Here is a 22,098-nt window from a genome sequence, read left to right as displayed (position 1 = left end):
GGTGAGCCTTGCTAAGCCAGGTAGCACGAATCCCAGAATCTGAGGATAGCGTGAGGTCTAGCTTGATGTGGGACAGCCAAGGTTAGGCGGTGGGAGAGTGTAGTATGAGGGTATTGATAGGGGGTGGGGTGGGGTTATTGTGTTCTTGTGCTCAGAGGTGCCTACCTGTGGTACAAAAATATCTTTCGGAGCCTATGTAGGGAACAAGCCAGAAGAGCTGATGGTTATATCAGAAGTGCTGTCCGGTTGTGGGCCGTCACAGTGCGGAGCGCAGCAAGGTCGTCAAGGGATTCTCCTGGCATTCACAGTTGAACCTCTCTCCTAGCAGGCCACAAGGGAAAATCAGGAACGGAGGTCAAAGACGTCACGATGGGGATGAGGTAGGGAGGCCATCAGCCTTCTTAATCTTGTCCAGAGCTGACACCAGGTTAGGGAGGGCTGGTCTAATTCCAGAAGCCAGCCAACTAGAGCAGGGGGTCTGTCTGTCTACACAGGCATTGTTCCAGCACGGATCCTGCAGGTGGAACGGAAGGGGAGGGCCTCAGCATCCAGAGGAGCAGCCAGAACTGGCAGAAATAAGCCACTGCTTTGGTTTCAAGGAGGTTTCAACTCATGCTCTCATGGAAGGAAAGGCATATGACAGAGATCTCTTGGAAATTCGTCTCTTAGTAGTCGGCATCTGAAGATTCACACCGAGAACTGGTATTCCCAGAAGATCAGAGGCTTCTTTGTGAGATTAGTTATTGGGATTTCCCAAAGCCCACGTGTGAGCTGGGCTCAGTAAGGGCAGTTCCCCTGTTCTGAATAGTGTGGCATAGAAGGAGGCCACCACCTGGCCTCCAGTGCCCACTAGACAGTAAGAGCCAATGACTGCCGTGTCTACCCTCAGCTTTGCCCCCCCTTCTTCACCCAACATGGCGGGGGGGAGCTTTTCCCAAGTGGCGGTACCAGACTACTCTCCCACTAGCAGACTAGGAAAATTCTAGTGGTCCAAGTTCTCACCAATGTGTGGCGTTGCCAGTTTTTTCCCTTGACTTTAACCATGCTCATTTTGTGTGTTTGTAATGGTATCTTATCGTTCTAATAGCAAAACCTTGGGTTGAGAGCGTAATTCATTCCGGAAACAGGCTTCTAGTCCAAAGCACCGTATTACCAAGCGAATTTCGAGAATCGTTGGCTCGGTGGCGATCACGTGATGCTTGGTGTCACATCCTACTCATACCCCAAGACATCACTCGTCTATTAAGCTAAAATTTATTAGAGAATTTTGACACTCACAGAACAAGTTACTCACACGCCAGGGTTTTTAACTGCATACATCTCCCCGTCAACCAGTAATGTTGAGCCACTTTTCGTTTCTTTACTGGCCATTTGGGCATCTTCTTTTATAAAGTACCGTATCCAGACTTTTGCAATGGCAGTTGGTAGGGCATGCGACTCTTGATCGTGGGGTCGTGAGTCTGAGCCGCACGTTAGGCCTCGAGATTACTTTTTTAAAAATTAACATTTGTATAAAAAAAAGAATTTTGCAATATCCCATTTGTTATATATCAGGCAACAAATGCGTGTGGCACTCCATCAATCTGGTTTTGGTCGAACCTTGGGCCCGAAACCAAGCGTATTCTTTAAGGGAGATACAATCGACACACAACATTATATAAGTTTAAGATCTACAAAGTATTGATTTGATACATTGATGTGTTGTGATTTGATGACCATAATAGCTTTGGCCAGCTCCTCTAACGCATCACATAATTATAATTTCCTTTTTTGTGGTGAGAACACTTGGGATCTAGTGGCTTAGCAACCTTGAAGCGTATAGTACAGTACTGTTGACTGTTATCACTATTTGCTGTGCATTAGATTTCTAGAACTTACTCATCCACCCGGTGCAAGCCTCTCCCCTGTAATGACACATCCCCAGCTGTCCTCACCACTGGTAACCACCCTTCTTCTCTCTTTCTCTACGAGATTTGGATTTTGCAGATTGAGAACTAGCATACAAAAAATTCAGTTTTCTGACATACTTACCCTTTCCAGTATTCTTTTCTTAACACTTTGCTGCATAATTGTGCTTCTATATGGACCCATTTAATACCTGCTTGCACAACTCTTTCCAGAAAAAAATTTCTTTAGTGAACATTTGCTGGGTACAAATTTTGTCAACCTTTGCTTGACTGAAAATGTCTTTATATCACATTTCCTATGAAAGAATATTCTCATTGAGTATATGATTCTTGGGTTAGAAATAATTTTGGGCGGAACTTTGGTAGGCACATTTTATCGTTTTCTGACTCACATAATTTCTGTAGGAAAATATATCTCTTACACTTTTAAAAATAATAATTATCGTTGTTGTGGCTTTGAAGACAATGTGTCTTTTTTTTTTGATGACTTCTTTCTAGAGTTTCTATATGGCTTTCGAAATTTTTATTATGATGTGCCTTTGTAGGACATTCTCTGTATTTAAGCGTTTTGAATGTGTGACTTTGTATACTTTATCAGTTTGGGGAATTTTTCAGCCCATGTCCTGAAAATAGTATTTCTGTCTCATTCCAGCTTTTCCTCCTTCTAGGAATCTAATTCTAAATATGTTAGCCTCCTGACTATGCCTTAGATGTCCTACATGTTCTATTCTAGAATTTTCCTTGTTATTTCTCTGTGCCCATTCTATATATATGTATATATGTGTGTGTGTGTGTATATATATATATATATATATATATGTATTTTTAAATTTCCGTTTATTATTGAGAGAGAGACAGAGAGACAGAGCATGAGCATGAGAGGGAGAGAGAGAGAGGGAGACACAGAATCCAAAGCAGGCTCCGGGCTCTGAGCTGTCAGCACAGAGCCCAACATGGGGCTCGAACTCACAAACCGGGAGATCATGACCTGAGCCAAAGTCGGATGTTTAACCGACTGAGCCACCCAGGTGCCCCAATCACTCTGAATATTTTTGTATAAGGTACTTTCCAGTGTATGAATCCCTTTCTCTGCTATGTCTAAGCTACTATTAAGCCATTAATTTTTCATTTAGCCATTACTATTATTTTTTGGTTCTGGGATTTCCATTTGGTTATTTTTATAGTCACTAATTCTTTGTTGAAATTTTCCACCTTAGCTAGTTTCTTAAACATCTTAATCATGGTTAAAGTTAATATGTGTATCACCTGCACGTCTGTTTCTTTCTTCTGTTTTACTTTTTCTCTTGGCTTTTGGGTACTTACCCCCAACTCCTGGCATGCAGGGTGATTTTTTATTGAATGCCAGACATTTTGTATGAAAAGTGGTTGGGCAATGGATAATTTCATGTTCTTCCAGAGAAGACTTAAAGCTTTTCTGGCTCTCAGGTACATTCATCATCTAATAAGGGGCTGAAATGATTGAGGACCAGATTTAAGGTTCCCCAGGGGCTTGTCTATTTTTTGGTCCGTCCTTACTCCTGGCGCATAGCCTGTTATGGGTCTCAGTTAAACTCACCCATGAGTGCTTAACCAACTTCTTGGCTCTTTCTGAAGTTCAATTTTGTTTCCTTAGCACCACAAGATGGCTAAAAGCTCTGATTATAGATTTTTCCCCCCACGTTGCTATATTATGCTTTGCTTATCAGCTTTTTGTCCAGCTCAGCTATGGGTTCAGCAAATGCCATGAGGTAAAAAGTGGCATAGAATGTCTCTGCAGGCTCTTTTCTCCAGGATCTTGATTTCTCAAATCCTGGAAGCCTTTGAAGCCCTGAACTCTCATTTCTATCTTATCCCCATGATAGTTCTGAAAGCTGTAGTCTGATACTGTCTCTGATGGCCATCTAGGCTTTAGGCTGGGACTCAACCAATGCCCGGAGGCAGGGAAGGCACTGCTCACATGGCTTCCCAAGACTTGGTTGCCTTGGTTATGCCTTGATGACGTCAAAACGACTTTTAAAATTTTCTTGTTTCTGTATTTCATCAAGAATTCGTCGTGGCTTTCAATGAGATGACAGTTCCAAGAGAAGATGCCCGTTATCACTAGAAGCAGAAGCCATCGACGATTTAGATTTCAGCCACCAGAAGTGAGGATGGGAAATAACTCTGTAGTGTGGAGAGTAGCTTAAGTTATAAGCAGTGGTATCCCGGCCAGTACGTAACAAGAGGCTCTCATTTGTGGTGTTTGCCCATTGCGATGGTATAGGCACTCTAATATGGGAAATTTCAGGCCACCAACCTGACATCCCTTTACACAGGGTTGGAAGAGACGTGCATAAGTGACTACTGGTAGCTGGTGTGACCGGGCTCTCACATACCACTGCCAATAGGGCACTCTTCTTCAATGAGTCCAACGGCCCACTGTTGGCATCCCAACTACACTGGGCCCCCTCCATCCATGAAGGCCAGCAATTCATCCTTACAGGGCTATGTATCTAGACCAGCAGTGAGTTTTGTGTATTTGTTTTCTCCCCACAGAGCCTACACATGCCTGATCCGTACCTATAGAATCCCATACAACGTAGCCTTCAGCCAAGGGCCCACCTGATAGTACAATTTGAGCATGGGCATATCGTTCACCGCGGTCAAGTGATAGCACTACGCCATCCAGAAATAAATGGCCCCCCAAATGCTTACGTAGCCTTCTAAATGTACAGCTGAACTATCATCTTGAAGGCGATACCCTGAAAGTATAGAATGACCTCTTTCAAGGTGCAGCATATACTTTAAATCAGAGACCTTTATCTGATACTGTGCCCATTATAGGAAGACCCCATATAGGGTCTTGGAACAGTGGGGTGAAGGCAGGTTCATCCCTAATTATCATCACAACCAATGAGCCCTACCCCCCCCCCCCCCACCCCGGGACACTTTGTATTTTCTATTCCTGAAATCCTGGGTTCCATTGGTTGGACCCCAAAGGGGATATACTTACTAGAAGACACAACAGGGTCCCATCAAACTACAAGCTATAAGTGCTTCCAAGACACTTTGGACTCCTTGTGTCCAAGCATCAGCAGAGAAGTCAGGGAGTTACCAGCTTGGCTGCAGGTGAGAAGAGGGGTCTCTAACTTGGCACCAGAAATGGTCTGGAGTCCACATTGTATGGCTGATGAAAGATAACTCCCTGGGATGCAGCCTCCTGGACGGAGCTCAGCACGCAAGGAGATTATCAGGGAGTGCTCTCGGAAAAGAGGAAGCAGGGAGTGCCAGTGGAAAGGAAGGAGAGCAGCAATGCTGGGCAGAAGGAGACGTTGAAACTTTGATGCAGTCTTCGCAGAAACCTCGCCCAGCCTCTGGGGATTTCTCAAGAGGGCATGACCCTTCAGAGCTGCCCCAAGTTGGGGTGAGAAGACTCAGCTTTCACTCCCCCATGCCCATCCGTTACTGGATGTGGGTCGTTCCAGGAAGCGGCTGGAGGCTTGGGCTCTCTGCTGTTAAAGCCATACCCAGAGGTAGCTGAGAGCTGCTGACGGTCTACGGACAGCACTCCCAGCAGCGGGGTCAAGAAGTACTCTATTCGGGGATTGCAACATCCACTACAGATCTAAAACTCAGAGGAGACCCGAGAAAGTGGAGGGTCACCTCCTTCTCTGGATTCAAGAGGGACAGTGTTGTATTTAGTTACCAGAACTGGTTCCCTAGGAAGGGTCCAGGGTGATGTACATAGGATCCTGGATGATCTTGAGAGCCTTGTTGAAGCAGAATGTCAATCATCTCCTGAGAGTGGAGACTGGGACACAAGTGGGACATTGCCGCCTTGGGGACAACAGGCAGGGCTTCACATCGCACCCATAGCATCCTGATGACCCCCTAAACCAACCCACCCATTGTACAGATGAGGACACTCGAGCTCAAAGAAGTTGGATGAGTTGTCTCATCCAACATACGGCTGATCCCTATAGGTCAAGAACCAGCATCAAAACTCCCCGCTCGCTCCGGGGCTCTCCTGCTCTCTACAACACCAGGGAACCTCTATGCTGTCCCATCCACCATTTTTACCTTGCAATCCAGAAGCCCAGAGTTTTAATACAAATCGCACTGACTCACACGGAAGCTGGTGAGTCATACGTCGTACAGCCTCTAATGAGTGTGAACCAATTAAAGTATTATGTTGAAATAATTTATGGGCTGTGTCAAGGCAAAAAAATGAGAAATTCGATTTGCTTACAGCACTATTGATTAGCATGCCGTATCATCACTCGGAACGCCATTCAGGATGGGGTTCAAGGAATCCTGAGATGAGAGAGAGAGACACACACACACGGTGCACAGAACGTCTCTATTTGTGAGCCAAGTAAACCATATCACCAACCCCAGCTGCCTCGGTCACCCCTCCCTGTTCCCCCAGCACTACAGCACTGACAGATCTAAATACGAAGAAGAAAAATGTCTCCGGCAGGCTGTTATTTTGCTGCCTGAATTGTGTCAGGGAAGTGTAAATATAATCACATTTTATCCGCCAATCTGAAATGGATTTCAGAGGAAGGGATCACAATGTTAGGAGAAATCTTTTTCGTTGGAGCACGCTTTGATTGAAAATAACTCCCTTGTTACCATCAGTAATGTGTTCAAGGTAGAAAAAAGCAGTGCAGTTCATGACAGAATTACTAGGCAATTCAATCAAACCCCCGTGCCTTGCTTTTCAGGTTATAAGGGAGACAGGTAAGCCCAAGATTTGCCTCAAGAGTACATTGATCGTTCTGAAAATCTTCACGGAAACATCTGTATCTCCAGTGGTTATACTGACGACCACTGCGGAAACACTGGCCTCTCCCAATGCGGCCATTCAGTCTGTTGGCTTGGCCAGTCCTGTGCCCATTCAGCAGACTCTGAATTCCAGGGCTGCGTGAATGGGCCCCTCTTGTTCCCCCTGAGATGCTAACACACTGCATTTATAACCTGATCATTAATCACTCGGCTCTTACTTTTTTATCGAATGAATATATATATATACACACACATGATTGCCAACGAGACCTTCTTTTCAACATTGGGTAGTCAGGAGGGGTGGAAATAACTCGATCCCCAAACAGAGGCAGCTGATATTTTTGACTGTGGAGCCTTGAGTGTGTGTGTGTGTGTGTGTATACATACATATGCATATGTCCATTTAACTTTTAAAATATTTAGGGGCACCTGGGTAGCTCAGTCGGTTAAGCAGCCGACTTCGGCTCGGGTCATGATCTCGCGGTTCGTGGGTTTGAGCCCCGCGTCAGGCTCTGTGCTGACAGCTCGGAGCCCGGAGCCTGCTTCGGATTCTGTGTCTCCCTCTCTCTCTGCCCCTCCCGGGCTCATGCTCTGTCTGTCTGTCTCTCTCTCTCTCTCCCTCTCTCTCTCAAAAATAAATAAGGATTAAAATTTTTTTAAATAAAATAAAATATTTAAAATCAGCCCTACGCACACCCACAGCCTCCCATGCCTTCTCTGTTGCTATGGCTCTTCGAGCATATAAACTAATCCCCCCCCGCAGCCCCCCGCTCCCAGAGAATAAGCACCCCTTGAAGGATGATAAAATGCATGAAGGACCTTTCAGACTGTCCTTGCGGCAGCCGGCTCCCAGAGATCAAGCAGTGTGTTCCAGACCACTCCCTGTTGTCACGGCACGTGTAATGTTGCTTGAATTACTTGCAGGGAAAAGCAGCAAAGATCACCTTAGGCGTCTGCCAACAATGTGACTTGACATTTTAAGCGGGTCTCCCCTTACTTTTGCTTTTTTCCCCTGAGAAATAGCCACAGGACACCTTCTCGAAATCGTCAAGGCACAAATGTAGCCCTAGTCCTCCCCCCACTCAGGCATTAGACCAGAAGGAAAACCAGGAGTATTCACCCCCGTCGCGTTCTCGGATAAAATTACTGATCTAATTTTAGAACTAGGCCAGGCTTTGAGGCTTGCCCTCCATTCGAGGTCCAACGCGCGAATTTTCCAGGCTCGCTTGGACAGGGGCGTTTAACCCAATTTGATCTCCAGTCCCTGCATCGGGAGCCGATTCTCTGCCGCTGGGAGAACCACACTGCCCGCCCTGCAGTCTCTCCACACTTTGAGAAGGATTCTTTTTGATGTCAGTGGGAGCTCCATTTCCAAAAAAGAAGCAGTGACACAGGCACCTGCGTCTAGAAACGGAGAGCCAGGGACGCTGTCTCAGAAAATCTCTTTTCCAAAATCGCCAGCCGGTAACACCCACCGTGTCCAGGGCCGTGCCTATCACATCGTACCCACGGCGCTGGGAGGGGATTGGCGAGGCGACGTTCTCTTATCACGAGAGAAGTAAGGTTGGGATATTCAGTCTATTTTAAGGCAAAGCCTCTTTCAACAAAGAACAATGAGCAAAACCATCACTTGAGGCCGGGTTGATTTTTCTACGATCTCAGCTACTACTCTGATGAAAAAAAGGACAACTCCCCGAAGCGCACAGCCATGTATGTGGTCCATCCGTAGGAGAGAGTGAGTTGGAATCTCAAACATCTTCTCTCCCACCCTGGGCCATCCCCTCGGCCCAAACCACTCTTCTCCCCCCACTGTCAACACGGCCCTCCGTGAACCACTGCTTGTCCTTGACAAGGTCATTGTTAAGCAACCCCCCCTTCCCCATAACTCCATGTTTCCTTCCGCTGTGGGAGGTTGTACCGATTAGCTGTTGCTGCGTTAAAAAGGAAAAAGCCTCTAAATCGGTGGCTTAAAATGCCATCATTTCTAGCTCACGTTGGGTGGGCAGTTTGGGCCGAGCGTAGCCGGGCACTTGCCCTGCGGTTGTGGGTTGGGCTCACTACATGTTTGCGGTGAGCAAGCCTTCACCCACATGACTGGTGGTTGGCCGGCCATTGGCTACAGGACCGAGTAACTGGGCCCCACACCCTCGTCATCCAGCAGGCTAACCCTGGCTGATTCACACCGTGGTGGTTGCAGGATGCCCAAGAACAGCAAGGTCTCGCGAAACCGGGGTCGGAATGTGAGCGGGGCCATTTCTACCGCATTCGAGCAAGTCAGAAGGCCAGCTGGGATCTGAAAGGAGGATAAATGGACTCTACTCTTTGATAGAGAAGCGGCAAAACGCGGTGGCTGGCTTTGCAAGCTACCACCCAAGGTTTGCCGAGGTTACAGTTTTCATACTGCGTCCTGCAGCTTGGAGTGGCCCGTGGGCAGGGACCACATTGAATTTGAGCTTCTGTCTCTGGGGGCTTACCTCGACCGGCAGAAAATAAAGGATTGAACAAGGGAATGATGTTGAATGAAAGCAAGTGGCGAGTTTTAAAATCTACGTCTTTCCGGGGCGCCTGGGTGGCTCAGTCGGTTAAGCATCCGACTTCAGCTCGGCTCATGATCTCACAGTTCGTGGGTTCGAGCCCCGCGTCGGGCTCTGCGCCGACAGCCCAGAGCCTGGAGCCTGCTTCGGATTCTGTGTCTCCCTCTGTCTCTCTGCCCCTCCCCTGCTCGTGCTCTCTCTCTCTCTCCCTCTCTCAAAAATAAATAAACATTAAAAAAATAAATAAATAAAATATAGATCTTTCCATAATGACCTAGTGCCAGTAAAATAAACACAGAAGGTGCCACGGGATCAGGTGAGATCAGGACAATCTCGCTCACTCAGGCTGAGAGAGAGAGAGAGAGAGAGAGAGAGTCACTGGCCCTTATTGGGGTCCTTCTGTCCCCCCAGCTCTGCCTCCTATTTTTACTCCATTCATTTTATGTCAAACTTTCTCATTTTTTGAGAATTTGTGGGAGTCTGCCCCCTCGAGTTTTTAGCTCTCGGCAAGGATAACATGGCGGTGATTTATGCCTTAATGGGTTTAGCTAACTGTGCCACCTTTTCAGAGGGATATGCCGTATTCCCGTGTTAAATCTTATCTCTAATAGAAAATATAAGCCTTTATTGCCTGTGAAATAAAAGTACAGAATCGCTTTAGATAGTGTGAAGTATCTACAAAAGATATAAATTAGTTTGGGATGGAAAACGAACTGCACTTAAAAAAAAAAAAATGTGACGGGACGCCTGGGTGGCTCTGTTGGTTAAGCATCCAGCTCTTGACTTCGGCTCAGGTCACGATGTCTTATCTCGTGGGTTCAAGCCCCGTGTAGTGCTCTGCTCTGATGCCGTGGAGCCTGCTTGGGTCTCTCTCTGCCCCTCCCCGACTTGCACTCTCTCTCTCAAAATAAATAAATTAACTTGAAAAATAAAATAATTTTTGAAAAGCGTGAGTACAGAGAGTTAGGGGACCACTTGGAATGGGGATCTTTCTCTATCCTTCATCAAATTGAATGCTCTGGTCCATTGGTCATTTGCCTCTGACTGAGGTCACCCCGAGGGTTTGTGACCTTCCAAACTGACTCCTTGTCTAGCCCAAACTGCTCCTGTCCCTACATTCTTTTGTCCAGATCCCGAGCAGGAGTCTTGCAACATTTGCCTGTGGTTCCAAGGTGAGAGCCTTGGACACTTTCCAGAATCATCGTGTCCCCAAGGATCCCAGCCACCTCCCCCGGCTGTATTTGGGGCACTTTCTGAAGCCGAAACTCCTGCTGAGGTTGGGGGAGCCCAGAGCCTTTACAGCCTGTCCCAGAGGGACATTCAGTGACCACAGAGAGGACAACAGGAAGTCTTTGCGACGAAGACGGTATTAAGCCCACAAAGCCAACAGCCAAACCCACAGAAGCTCCTTCAGTTAAACTTAGGCCGGTGTCTTCACCGCCCCCCGTACGTGTGCCACGCTTTCTCTACGTTTGTTATAGAAAGGAGGCCTGGCAGAAAGCTGCAAGGGATAGGCAAAGTGGACCGAGTCGCCATGGACATTGCCCCTCAGTGCACCCGTGGAAGGGCGTGATGCTTCTCCTGGTGAGCAAAACTCACTGTTCTGCTCTGTTCACAGGCTCAGAGTGAGCTAAGGGGTGCAAGGCACCCTGGGTCGGCCTGACTCCCCCATCCGGTCACTGCTCCCCGTTCGCCTCCTTGACAGGTTACAAAAATGCAGGTGTTATGAAGGAGAGGAAATTAGCCCTGGAAAAAGGGTGGGCGCTATCTGGTTCAATTCCCTTTAAGGTTAACATAACATCCCGGTGGGCAAATGGGCATGTTAGTTTCCTGCTGCTGCCGTAAAAAATTAAAGCCATAAACGCTTAGTGGCTGAAAACGGCGCAGAATTATTATGTTGTGGTTCTAGAGGCCATTAAGTCCAAAATAGGCTCAAATCAAGTGCCGGCAGGGATGTGTTCATTTCTGGAGGTCTTCGAGAAGGATCCATCTTCTTGCCTTTGCCAGTTTCTGCATTCTGTGGCTCACGGCCCCCTTCCAGCTTCAAAGCCAGCAAAGGCTAGCTGACTCCTCCTCAGGTGACATTATTCTGACGCTGATCTTCTCCCTCCTCCTTTCCCATTAAAACACTTTTATTTTTTAACAATTGGACCCCCACCCAACTTTTAACTTTGGGCCCCCTCCGAGGATTCAGTATGATCTACTTATGTCAAGGTCAACTGATTAGAAACCTTAATTTCATTTGCAGCCTTAATTCCCTCTCTGCCACGTGATCTAACACGATTACAGGATCCCAACGCGATTAGACCACGGACGTCACAGAGGGGGCTGATTCTGTGTGCCACAGCTGGCCAGCTTGAGGTCACGCTGGCATGTAGGATAGCTAAAACCTAGATGATGCCTTCACCCACTTCCAGTGTTTCTCTATGAATGGAAAGCAAGATAATTTCTAAGTATCTAACAGCAGTCGGCTTCTCCCTGAGCCCAAAGTGCCCTCACATCTGAATTTCAAAAGGTCTGGGTCTCCCTGAGCCAAGATTGATTTCTTTCCTCTGATATCCCTAGCTGGCCCTAAATGTTAACACAGCCAAAGGGAAGTTTACAGTGCACATTGGGGAAGTTATAGAATCATGCAAGATGAAGTAATCTTAGGTGGAGTCATCAATATATATCCAGAGGAAGGATAAGAGGAAGGACAGACAGACAGAAGAAAGAAAAGAAAGATGATAGAAGGAAGAAGGGAAGGGAAGGAAAGGAAAGGAAAGGAAAGGAAAGGAAAGAAGGAAGGATGATAGAAGGAAGAAGGGAAGGGAAGGAAGGGAAAGGAAAGGAAAGGAAAGAAGGAAGGATGATAGAAGGAAGAAGGGAAGGGAAGGAAGGGAAAGGAAAGGAAAGGAAAGGAAAGGAAAGGAAAGGAAAAGAAAGGAAAGGAGGAAGAAAGGGAGGGAGGGAAAGAGGGAGGGAGGATAGTAGGATACTAATACTCTGTTCCACATGGTGAGACAAGATTATTTATTTATTTATTTATTTATTTATGTAACAAATGTCTAATTGAACTCCTTTTTGACTAATACCATGTATCAGAGTCTAGGTTCGGGGGATACAGCCCTAAAGGAGGCATACAAAGAGGTATACATTCTTGCCCCTGAAGAGTAGTGGAGGAAAAAGGCAATAAGCAAATACGCAAACCCATAATGCCATACGGTGACAAATGCCATGAACATATTAAGGAGGGCCGTGAGATAGCAAGTGACGGAAGACAGATGACACTGCATCATTGCCCCCATGACTCTGAAGGCAAATGTCCCTTTCACCAAGGCTCAGTGTGCTCGACAGCGGTAGGTGCAATGAGGAGCACCATATGATTCTAGCAACGCCTCTGAGCGCCGCACGGTCTTTTGTACGTGAAAATCCCTACACACGGTACGTCTGCCCCCACTGCAGGCCCACGGACAAATTCTGATGGCCTCAAAAGCAGGACAGCTTTACCTTGAACGTGCTGCCATCTCCAGTGAGCTCATGGAAGCCCGCCTCTCTGGTATTGTCATTGAAACTGAAGACATCCTCACGTGCAGGGACAGGGGTGTGCAAATAAATGGGCTCGGGACCTTAAGTCACCCTCTACTCGCGCATCCTGTTTACATCTCCGGACTTACCAGATCTATGAGAGCCCTCTGGGGAGCCGGTTCGAAGAATCAATAGCAGCCCCCTCAAGGGACAGAAGGGCAGTCCATACAAAAGAATGCAGAGGTGGTTTAAGGCCACTGCAAAGGGGAAAGTCAGGCCATCTGTCATGGCTCTGAGTCTCCCCCGGAATCATAAGGAAAATGAGTAGTCATAGCTCCTCTATGGGGAAAGACCACCAGGTTTCTCTGCTGCCCTCCAGCCAGCCTTCTTTTCCAGGTGTTTTGCAGCCCAGGGGTAATGGATAGTTCCTAATTCTCCACTCTCCTTTCCACAGTCGTTGCCGCGTGAGTTACAGTCCCTCCTTGCTCCATTAGCGGTGGGGTGGGCTCTACTTCCTGTCTCAATGGTATTGGGCTTGACCACATAGAGTGCTCTGGCCAATGTGATTGTAGCAGACACATGCAAACAAAGGCCTGAAACATGCATGTGTAGCGGGACATTCTTCCTCTTGCATTTCTACCACTGCAACGAAAACAACTGGCTGGTCCAACAAAAGTGAAAAGTAGGTGTTGCCACAGAAGGAAATTTACAACCTGGAGCCAAGGCCAACCAGGCTGAGTCCAGCTCAGCTGAACCCCAGCCGAGTCCAGGCACTTGAAAGAGAATAAATAATCATTGCCTTAAGCCACAGAGTTTTGACGTGGTTTCTTACACAGCATCACTGTTGCAATTAGCTGACTGATACACAGGGGAGCAGAGCCTCCCCTGGTACGAATCTTGAGCGCAGTAACAAATATTCAGATGAGAGCTTTGAAGACGTGGAGGGAGTTTTTGTTGCTGCTGTTGTTGTTGTTTTTGAGAGCAGCAGCTGAACACAGAGCCAACTCAGCCCTGAAACATCAGCATAAGAACTGCGCCGAAGAAGTCTTATTAACTAGAAAACACCAGAGCTGACTCACTTGACGACGCTGAGGACCCGGGGTCATGCTTTTCCCAAAGCCGGCAGGTCTGCTCTGCATTTGACCCCTGCTGGACTGAGTTATTTTGGATCCATTCTTGTGACTCTGGGGCTTAAAATAGTCGCTGCTGAGCCATCTGTCTTGGGATCCATCTAACTTGTGAAACGTGTCGCAGCTGTGGCTGAATTGAAAGCAGCTCCTGTTAAGAAAGTGAACAATCTCTCGGCTTTTCTCCATCCTATGAGTGTGCCCTGGGGAGGAAATAAAATAGAGGGCATTTGGCTGCCAGAGAAGGATAAGAGCTTCAGAAGGGAACTGGGGAGATGCCGGGCAGATAGAAAACGAGAATTGGGACAGATGCCAGAGGACCTGGAAAGGAGCCAGGTTATATAAAGTTCAGACAAAGACGCTGCCAGCTGGGGGTGCAGGAGTAGAGCCCAATGGTGCAGAGTGTGGCTCTGGGAGAGGCAGAGCTAGGAGGCGTGCCGGAAAGGGCACGGGGCCAGGGCCCAGAAACCCCAAGCCAAAGACCCCACTCCACCACCAAGGTTGTCACCATGTGACAGGTCCCTGCACCTCCCAGCCTGAGCTTACCCACCCTTAAAATGGGGTTAATGATGCCTAGCTCAGGTTCCGAGGGTTCATCCGAATAATGTGGACAAGGACTAAACTATAGACCTGAGCAACACAGAGTCCATCACATAGAGGTCTAGATGGTCATTTCACCGAGGCAGGAACAGGTCTGTCCTTTTCACTGTTTTTTTTTTTTTATGTTTATCCATTTTGAGAGAGAGAGAGAGAGAGAGAGCGAGCATGGGAGCGAGCACAAGCTGGGGAGGGTCAGAGAGGGAAAGAAAGAATCCCAAGCAGGCTGCACACCAGCTCCCTTGCGGGGCTTGAACTCACAAACCGTGAGATCATGACCTGAGCTGAGATCAAGAGTCGGATGCTTAACCGACCGAGCCACCCAGGTGCCCCTCTTTTCACTGTTTTATGGTGTATTTCCAGGGCTTAGCTCAATGTCTCGTATATACACGGACACACACACGCGCGCTCAGTAATGTCTGAGGTTCCTAAATGCCCTTAACACAAGGGCTAAAATATATTACTCAAATTCCAGGCCAAGGAAGAAAAAGCTGTTGTCTGTAGCTTTCTGGAAGTTACATGCCAAGGCAGGATAGCCACGCAGGGCAGCCACGTCAGAGCCCCAAGAGCAGTCCTTACCCTGAGCAGTATTCCAGCCCACGTGGAGCTGGTGAAATCCGGGGGGCGGGGGGGGGGGGGTGGGAGCTTGTAATAAGGAAGAAGGTGCAGGCTGCTGGGAAAACCCCCCGTCTTCCACGTCACTCTTCCTAACGCGAACGTTGTCATCGTTTGCAGGGATTTCGGCGCAGAATTGACACGGGCACTGGACTCAGACGCACCCTGGGTTGCCACCCCCAACCTGTGTGATGTTTGGAAATTAATCTCTTCGCCAGGCTTCCTTTTCTCCATCGTAGAAGAAATACTAATAACACACTCCGACGGGTTGTTTAGAGCGAGGGGCGGGCACGCTACAGCCCGCCGGCCAAGACTACCCTGCTGAATGTGTGTTTAAATAAAGTTTTATTGGGACCAAGCCAGGCCCGCTCACGGACATGTTGTTTATAACGTTTATGGGAACACAGCCGGGATCGTTTGTTTCCACGCTCTCTGCGGTTGTTTTTGTGCTTTGAGGGTTGAGTGGCCGCCACAATGCTCCTAAAACTTAAACAAGTTCATACCTGGCTCTTTGCAGTTTGCTAACTTCCTGACTTGAGGAGGAATCGAGGTGACAAATGGAAAAATACTGAGTCTGGGACGTGGAACAGTCATGGGATGTTGTTGGTACAATGAGGATAAATAGAGCTGCTTTCAAGGGTTTGAAGAGAAGGGCTGTTGACAGAAACAAGTCGGGTTTGGAGCTTGGACCACAGGCTCCACAAGAGTCAATGGACGCCCAAGGAGACCCCAGTCACGTTGACACAGGCTGGCGTCCGCATCAAAGGCAGAGAAGGGGGCTCTTGAGGCTCCAGGAGAGAGCGACCAAAGGCAAAAAAAAAAGGGGGGGCTCAAAAGCATGACACGGAGTTGAGAGATAGAGGCTGGCAGGTGCTTCCGCGAGGGTTTGCTCCCGAGTGAGAGCTCTTGGGAGAGGCGTTCAGTCATTACGTAAGAACATTTTCAAGGAACGGCAGGGGGAAAAGAGTGCTCTCCCAGTTGGAAAGCTTGATCCTCTGCGGTGAAAGGGGATTCCACCGTGAAGTAAGCATTGCTAAAAGTCCCTCACAATAGGCTCAGGGGGAAACTGAGGAAGCTAGGCATAGGCACATCTCCCGTTTCAGTGCTTGGAACACCACGGACTTTTGACTTCTGTCCATTGCAACTCGTCGGTTGCCACACAGCCACCTCCTAGGACACATCCTGCTCCTCGGGGCTGAGAAAGAGACAGTGTGACATCTGTCAGCCCAAGAGCAACGGTGTGGTAGGTGGTTTACCTCCCGTCAGCACCGAGCACGATTCTTTCCAAACAAGTCGTGTAACCTCTCTCAGGGTGTACTGCCTTCAGTCTCCGGGAACTCTCTGTCTCCTGGATTGCACGCCCTAGGACCTCACGTAAACATTTTGGTTGCTTTACAGCCTCTTTTTGCTCGACACCTGAAAAGCTGCTCACTCAACAGCAGCTTCGAAGACCCCTCAGGGGCCACCCTCTACACTCACGTATAATTTTCTCTCTCTCCCGCTCCACAACAATTTATCTTTTTAACACCCTCTGTTAGTAATGCCGGGCTTTGCCCGCTCAGGTGTTTCCAGCGTTGCCTTAAAAAATATCAGTGGCTCACTCGACAAACCTTTTCAAAGGAACACAGAAAAAGAGAAGCAGACGAATATTTAAGGAGGCTGGCGGCCAGGCGAAAGGGAGTGGAGCGGTAGAGGCGGAACCTTCAAGAATCTTTGTCCAGTTGTAGTGTTGATGAAAATTGGATCGTGCAGGCATTCTGAAACGAGCTGGGTATTAAGTTTTCTTACTCTAATTGCTACCAATTTTTTTTTTTTAAACTTCCTGGACTTCAAGTAGTTTGGGGATGAACTGCCCATCAACCCCCAACCACTGACTCCTATTCAAGAATTATTTTTTCTTTATGAGATAGGACATCTTAGTGGCGAACTGCCGTACTTAACTCTTTTATTGTAGAAATAGACTATCTGTTGAAGTCGTGCTGTGTGCCCAGCATTGTGCAAAAGGCTTTCACATGTAAAGCATCATTTGAGTCCTCAGAATGAACCTCCAGGCTGTAGAGACAGCCACGCGGAGAAGCAGCACCCCTAGGGGATATGGTCAGTGCAGCCAGAATTCGAACCAAGTCTGTTGGATTCTAATCTCCGTGTTCTTCCACGTTCATGAGAGGCCATGTTCCAAAAGACAGCATCTGCAGAGTTGTCCAGAACTCAGCAAGAGCGAGTGGCTCTCCTCATGGAGTAGAGGCTTCCCAGAAGCAGCACTTAATTCTGGGGCATTGTAGCATGCCAGACTTGGCCGCCTACCCTGCCTTTCTGGAAGAGTAGCCCCCAGGAATGAGTCTGACCATGCCCTGCTTATCAGTAAAAACGGGCCTTGTCACTATGTTTCCAATCAATACCCCTGACCCGGTTTCCAGCTTAAGTCAAATCATCTCCCAAATGACGCTGTAGGTTGACATTATTTCATGGGTTAGCTCGGGGGCAAGGGGCAGACCAGCAGACCTTTTAGAGAAAACAAACCAAAAGCACATTGCAATTTTGTACACTTAGCAGAGGCTCCTTGAAATCAATCTGCCCTTTAGCCATGTTTTCCACGGGACTCGATTTAATAGTGTTTATGTATTTTCAACCGGCTTGCCCAGTGAAACTTACACCGAATAGGTAAATGTCCCAATAATGCTATGTGGCCGCACCGAAAGTGTCCCATGCACCTGCTGTGCAATTCTCCAAAGTGAAACTCCACCCGCCTCCACTTGGGTGATTTCTGTAGGACTCCTACAGGAACGTTCGATACAAGTGGTAATTCTCCTTGAGGTTGTGGGGGCAGGTCATGGAGAAGACACGACCGCTGGCTGACCCGTGAGCAGGACCCAAGCCACGGGGGCCTCCCCGCCCCCTGCCCTGTCCTGGGAATGTGCGTTCTGCCTGCCTTTCCCACTCCCAGAGGCTGCTCCCGGGACACAGCCTTGAGATAGTGATGTGGTGTTGAGCCAGCGAACCCAGTTAAGGCTTCTATATGAACCTTTAAAAACCTTTTAACTACTGGGGCACCTGGGTGGCCCGGTTGCTTAAGCGTCTGGCTCTTGATTTCGACTCAGGTCATGATCACACAGTTCGTGAGTTCAAGTCCCGCGTGGGGCTCTGTGCTGACAGCACGGAGCCTGCTTGGGATTCTCTCTCTGTACCTCTCTCTCTACCCCAACCCCACTTGTGATCTTGCTCACTCTCTCTCTCAAAAATAAATAAACTTAAAGTTTTTTCGCTTTTTTTATTTTTTTAATTTTTTTTAACGTTTATTTATTTTTCAGACAGAGAGAGACACAGCATGAACGGGGGAGGGGCAGAGAGAGAGGGAAACACAGAATCGGAAGCAGGCTCCAGGCTCTGAGCCATCAGCCCAGAGCCTGACGCGGGGCTTGAACCCACGGACCGCAAGATCGTGACCTGAGCCGAAGTCGGACGCTTAACCGACTGAGCCACCCAGGCGCCCCTTTAATTTTTATTTTTAATAGAAGTATAGCTGACATGTAATATTATATTAGTTTCTGATGTACAACATAGTGATTCAACAATTTATTACTAACTTCTCACCACAGCAAACGTAGTTACCACCTGTCACCGTACCATGTTATTAGGGTATTATTGACCTAGGGAATATCTAGGCCATAGGCTGATGCAGAGACCTATTTGTCCTGTGGCTACCCAAGACGAGCCTGGTAGGTGAGGAAACCCCTGGGTCTTGAATGTCGCCTCATTCTTGGGATTCCTGAACCCGTCCCTCCGGGGGCACCGCGATCTTCCAATCTACTCTTCCAAGTTCTGGTCTAAGTGTGGACTCGAGTCCCTCCCCTTGATTTCCTTTTTAAAAAGAATATGGAGAACAATATGAAATTCACAGAAGGCCATTCGAGAAGCACAGCTTATCACGTACGGGTTTCCGCTGACTTCTGCCTCCCGTTTCCTGTTGTAACTTGTACAGAGACGCATAGATTGCGATCACGCCGCAACTTTGTTCTGTCCGTCATTGTGCCTTTAAACGTTAGCTCACAGGGTCGTTTTACACCCCGTGTGATGATTCTCCTAGCCTGCAAAGTCTTTGCTTTCTCTGCCACTCTCAGCTAAGAGGACGTCTAGAAGTTGCGTGAGATCACAAACACACATTGATTCAGAAACTTGAATGCTCACACCGTAATTTAAATAGAGACTCTGGACTTGGCTGGAAGCCTGCAGTAGGAGAGGAGAAGAGGGGCCAGTGGTTTCCAACTTCCCTTCTTCGGAACCACCCCCCACCCCACCCCCCCGCACCCCCTGCCCCTACAGCATCAGCCTCTGGGGGCTGCACGGAGGAGGAGGAAAGGGCAGGAAAGTTGTTCCTTGAACTAGCTCTGTGTTTACCTGGCTTTTTGTTCTCTGTGTCTGTTCACATTTTAAGGTTGTTGCTTCTTGGGGCACCTGGGTGGCTCAGTCAGTTGAGCGTCCAACTTCAGCTTCAGCTCATGATCTCGCGGTTCGCGAGTTCGGGCCCCGCGTCAGGCTCCCTTCTGTCAGCCTGTCAGCGCAGAGCTGGCTTCAGCTTTGGATCCTCTGTCCCCCTCTCCCCGGCCCTCCACCAACTGTGCTCTCCTTACCCCGCCCCCCCAAAAGCTTTTGGTTTTTCGCTTTGGGTGCTTTAGAAGATTGTGTGGTTCCCTTGGCCTGGGGCCTGGGGTGATGTCTCTATTTCCGGTCACGACTTCCCATCTTTCTTCACCCCTGGGCACCCAGCCATGGTCCTCTGGCCTCTTTCTGCTGGGATTCCTTGCTGCTCTGGGCAGCCTGAGGAACAAAGATGGCCCCATAGTTGCCTTCTCTGCAGTGTTGCCCAGGTCCATTCCACGGGAACACTCACATCCCCCATACCCCTGCAGACCCTTTGCTGGCCAGTCCCAATGCCATTGACTCCAGGCTCTGCCACCAAAGCAAGTGGCCAGCCATCCCCCCCACCTCCAGTTGGAAATCTGACCCAGTCTGTGACCCATGTTCCTGTTCTCAGGCATCAGTCTCCTGTGCCTCCTGAAAGAAGGAACATATTTGGAAGCTCTTAATGGTGCTTTAAAGCCCCCTTCCCCTCGTGTCCTCTGGGAAGAAGACTCAGCTCCACAGCCCTTTGTCAGGCTACGTCTCCAGAGTATCCCCTGTCACACCTCCCTCTGCCTCTTTGGGTACCCTGGCTCTGCAAAGCCTTAGGACACCTTCCTCTGGCTTCCTTTTAAATAGCTGCATGGGCAGATTCACCTCAGCTCAGTTTAGAATGGAAGGCTACCAACTGTTACAAAGTGGAAACTGAGGCAGGAATGTCATTCCCTTATCCTGGGAAAGTTGCCACCTTGCCTTGCGGGATGAGGAGTCGTCTAGACACTCAGTCCTAGACACTGAAAAGAAGATTCTAGTCTAAGTCCTAGCCAGGCCCCTCCGCAGCAACACACTTTCTGATCCGTGCTGCAGATCGGAACCCCCTGTGAATCTGGGGGTTGGTGTCGCGGAAGCCCCCGTCTTTTGTGGAGATTCTGCCTCCTTGCCTCCACTGGGGGTAGACCGTATCATGGGGGTGGAATGCAACGTGTAGTTTTAGGAGAGGTCCTGAAACAGTCTACAGATGGGAAAGCCACAGAAGCTCGCTTGCCGGAAGGAGAAGGGCAGACAAAATGGCACCGAGGAAGGAGTCCGTTGGGAGAGTCCAACTGGACCATCGGGGTCTAGGGTACCTGGGAAAGAATTGTTGCAGGGGAACATAGGACCCAGAATCTCCAACAGTGCCACTCAACCATGGGTCTTACCTATCCCCCCTCTCTGCACGCCCAGCACCGAAATGAAGAAACAACAACAAAAAAGGAAACCTTTCCCGGCAAGCAAATGAGGAAAGTCCATGTTGGAGATCTGGAGGTGGGTGGAGGTTAGGAGTTGGTGTTGCCACAGCCAGAAAATCCGGAGCTGAGGGGCAGATTGGTACCCCCTTGTCGATGGCCCAAATGGGGGTGGCGAGCCAGCTGGAGGTACAGGATGTGGCAGGAGTCCTATATGAGGCAAATATCCCCTCTCCTCCCGTGGGTCCCAGAAAAATGCAAGAGGGAGTGATAAGGCCATATCCCTTGACAAGTGAGGCTTATTATTCCGGCAGACTCAGGGACAAACAATGAAAGTGACCTCAATTAGCATCCAGAAGCACGTAGGGCCGAGCAGAATAAACATGTTGCAACCCCAACACAACATCTACAAATGCATCATTCATTTGATGAGAAATACACACGTAAAGTAATACAAGGGTGGGGGCAGGGGTCAGGAATGGGAGCTAGCTCAGCTACTCGGTGGTTGAGGACCTTATTCAGTGGTTCTCAAACCTGAGAGCAACGTCCTGAAATAGAAATGTGCCCCGGGCCCCATTTCTGGAGTTCCGATTCGCTGGTTTGGGATGAGTCCCGGGCAGAGAGAGGTGATAAAATGTATGCAAATGACACGCATCCGGCCCCCCCAGTTGAGAGCCACGGGACGACGTCTCGGACGGGTTTACATTTACCTCTGTTGCTGTCTCGTGTGTGACCATTTGATTTTCTTTTAACAAGTCAGTAAGAGAAGGCTGGGGAACAGAAGAAGCTAAAAGCGGCGGCTTACGCTTAGATTATTGTTAAGTGGTTCGGGTGAAGTTTCAGTAGCCGAGCACACGGAGGTCAGTGATTCCAGACCTGGGTGTTGTGGGCGCATGTCCATAGTGCATTTACCAAATAGAACCACAAGTGTGACCCCACGACTGAAAAAAATCAAAAAAGGTTGGGGCGCCTGGGTGGCTCAGTCGGTTGGGCGACCGACTTCGGCTCACGTCGTGATCCCATGGTTCGTGGGTTCGAGCCCCGCGTTGGGCTCTGTGCTGGCAGCTCGGAGCCTGGAGCCTGCTTCGGATTCTGTGTCTCCCTCTCTCTCTGCCCATCCCCTGCTCATGCTCTGTCTCTCTCTCTCTCCTTCAAAAATAAATTTAAAAAAACATTCAAAAATTTTTTTAAAAATCACAGA

The 22,098-nt window shown here is 48.6% G+C and overlaps 1 long non-coding RNA gene across 1 annotated transcript in view; it reads left to right on the top strand.

Annotated features, from left to right (window-relative positions):
- LOC122210167 overlaps positions 1 to 15,397 on the top strand; it is a 32,407-nt gene extending 17,010 nt beyond the window's left edge. The window contains exon 3 of the long non-coding RNA XR_006197949.1: positions 15,175 to 15,397. This is a non-coding gene — a long non-coding RNA (uncharacterized LOC122210167). The remainder of the gene's footprint in view (positions 1 to 15,174) is intronic.
- The last annotated feature ends 6,701 nt before the right edge of the window (positions 15,398 to 22,098 follow it).

This window comes from Panthera leo, chromosome E3, assembly GCF_018350215.1.
Source record: "Panthera leo isolate Ple1 chromosome E3, P.leo_Ple1_pat1.1, whole genome shotgun sequence".
NCBI lineage: Eukaryota > Metazoa > Chordata > Mammalia > Carnivora > Felidae > Panthera > Panthera leo.
Note: the sequence above shows the minus strand (reverse complement) of the source record. Positions and strands in the feature narration are given on the sequence as shown.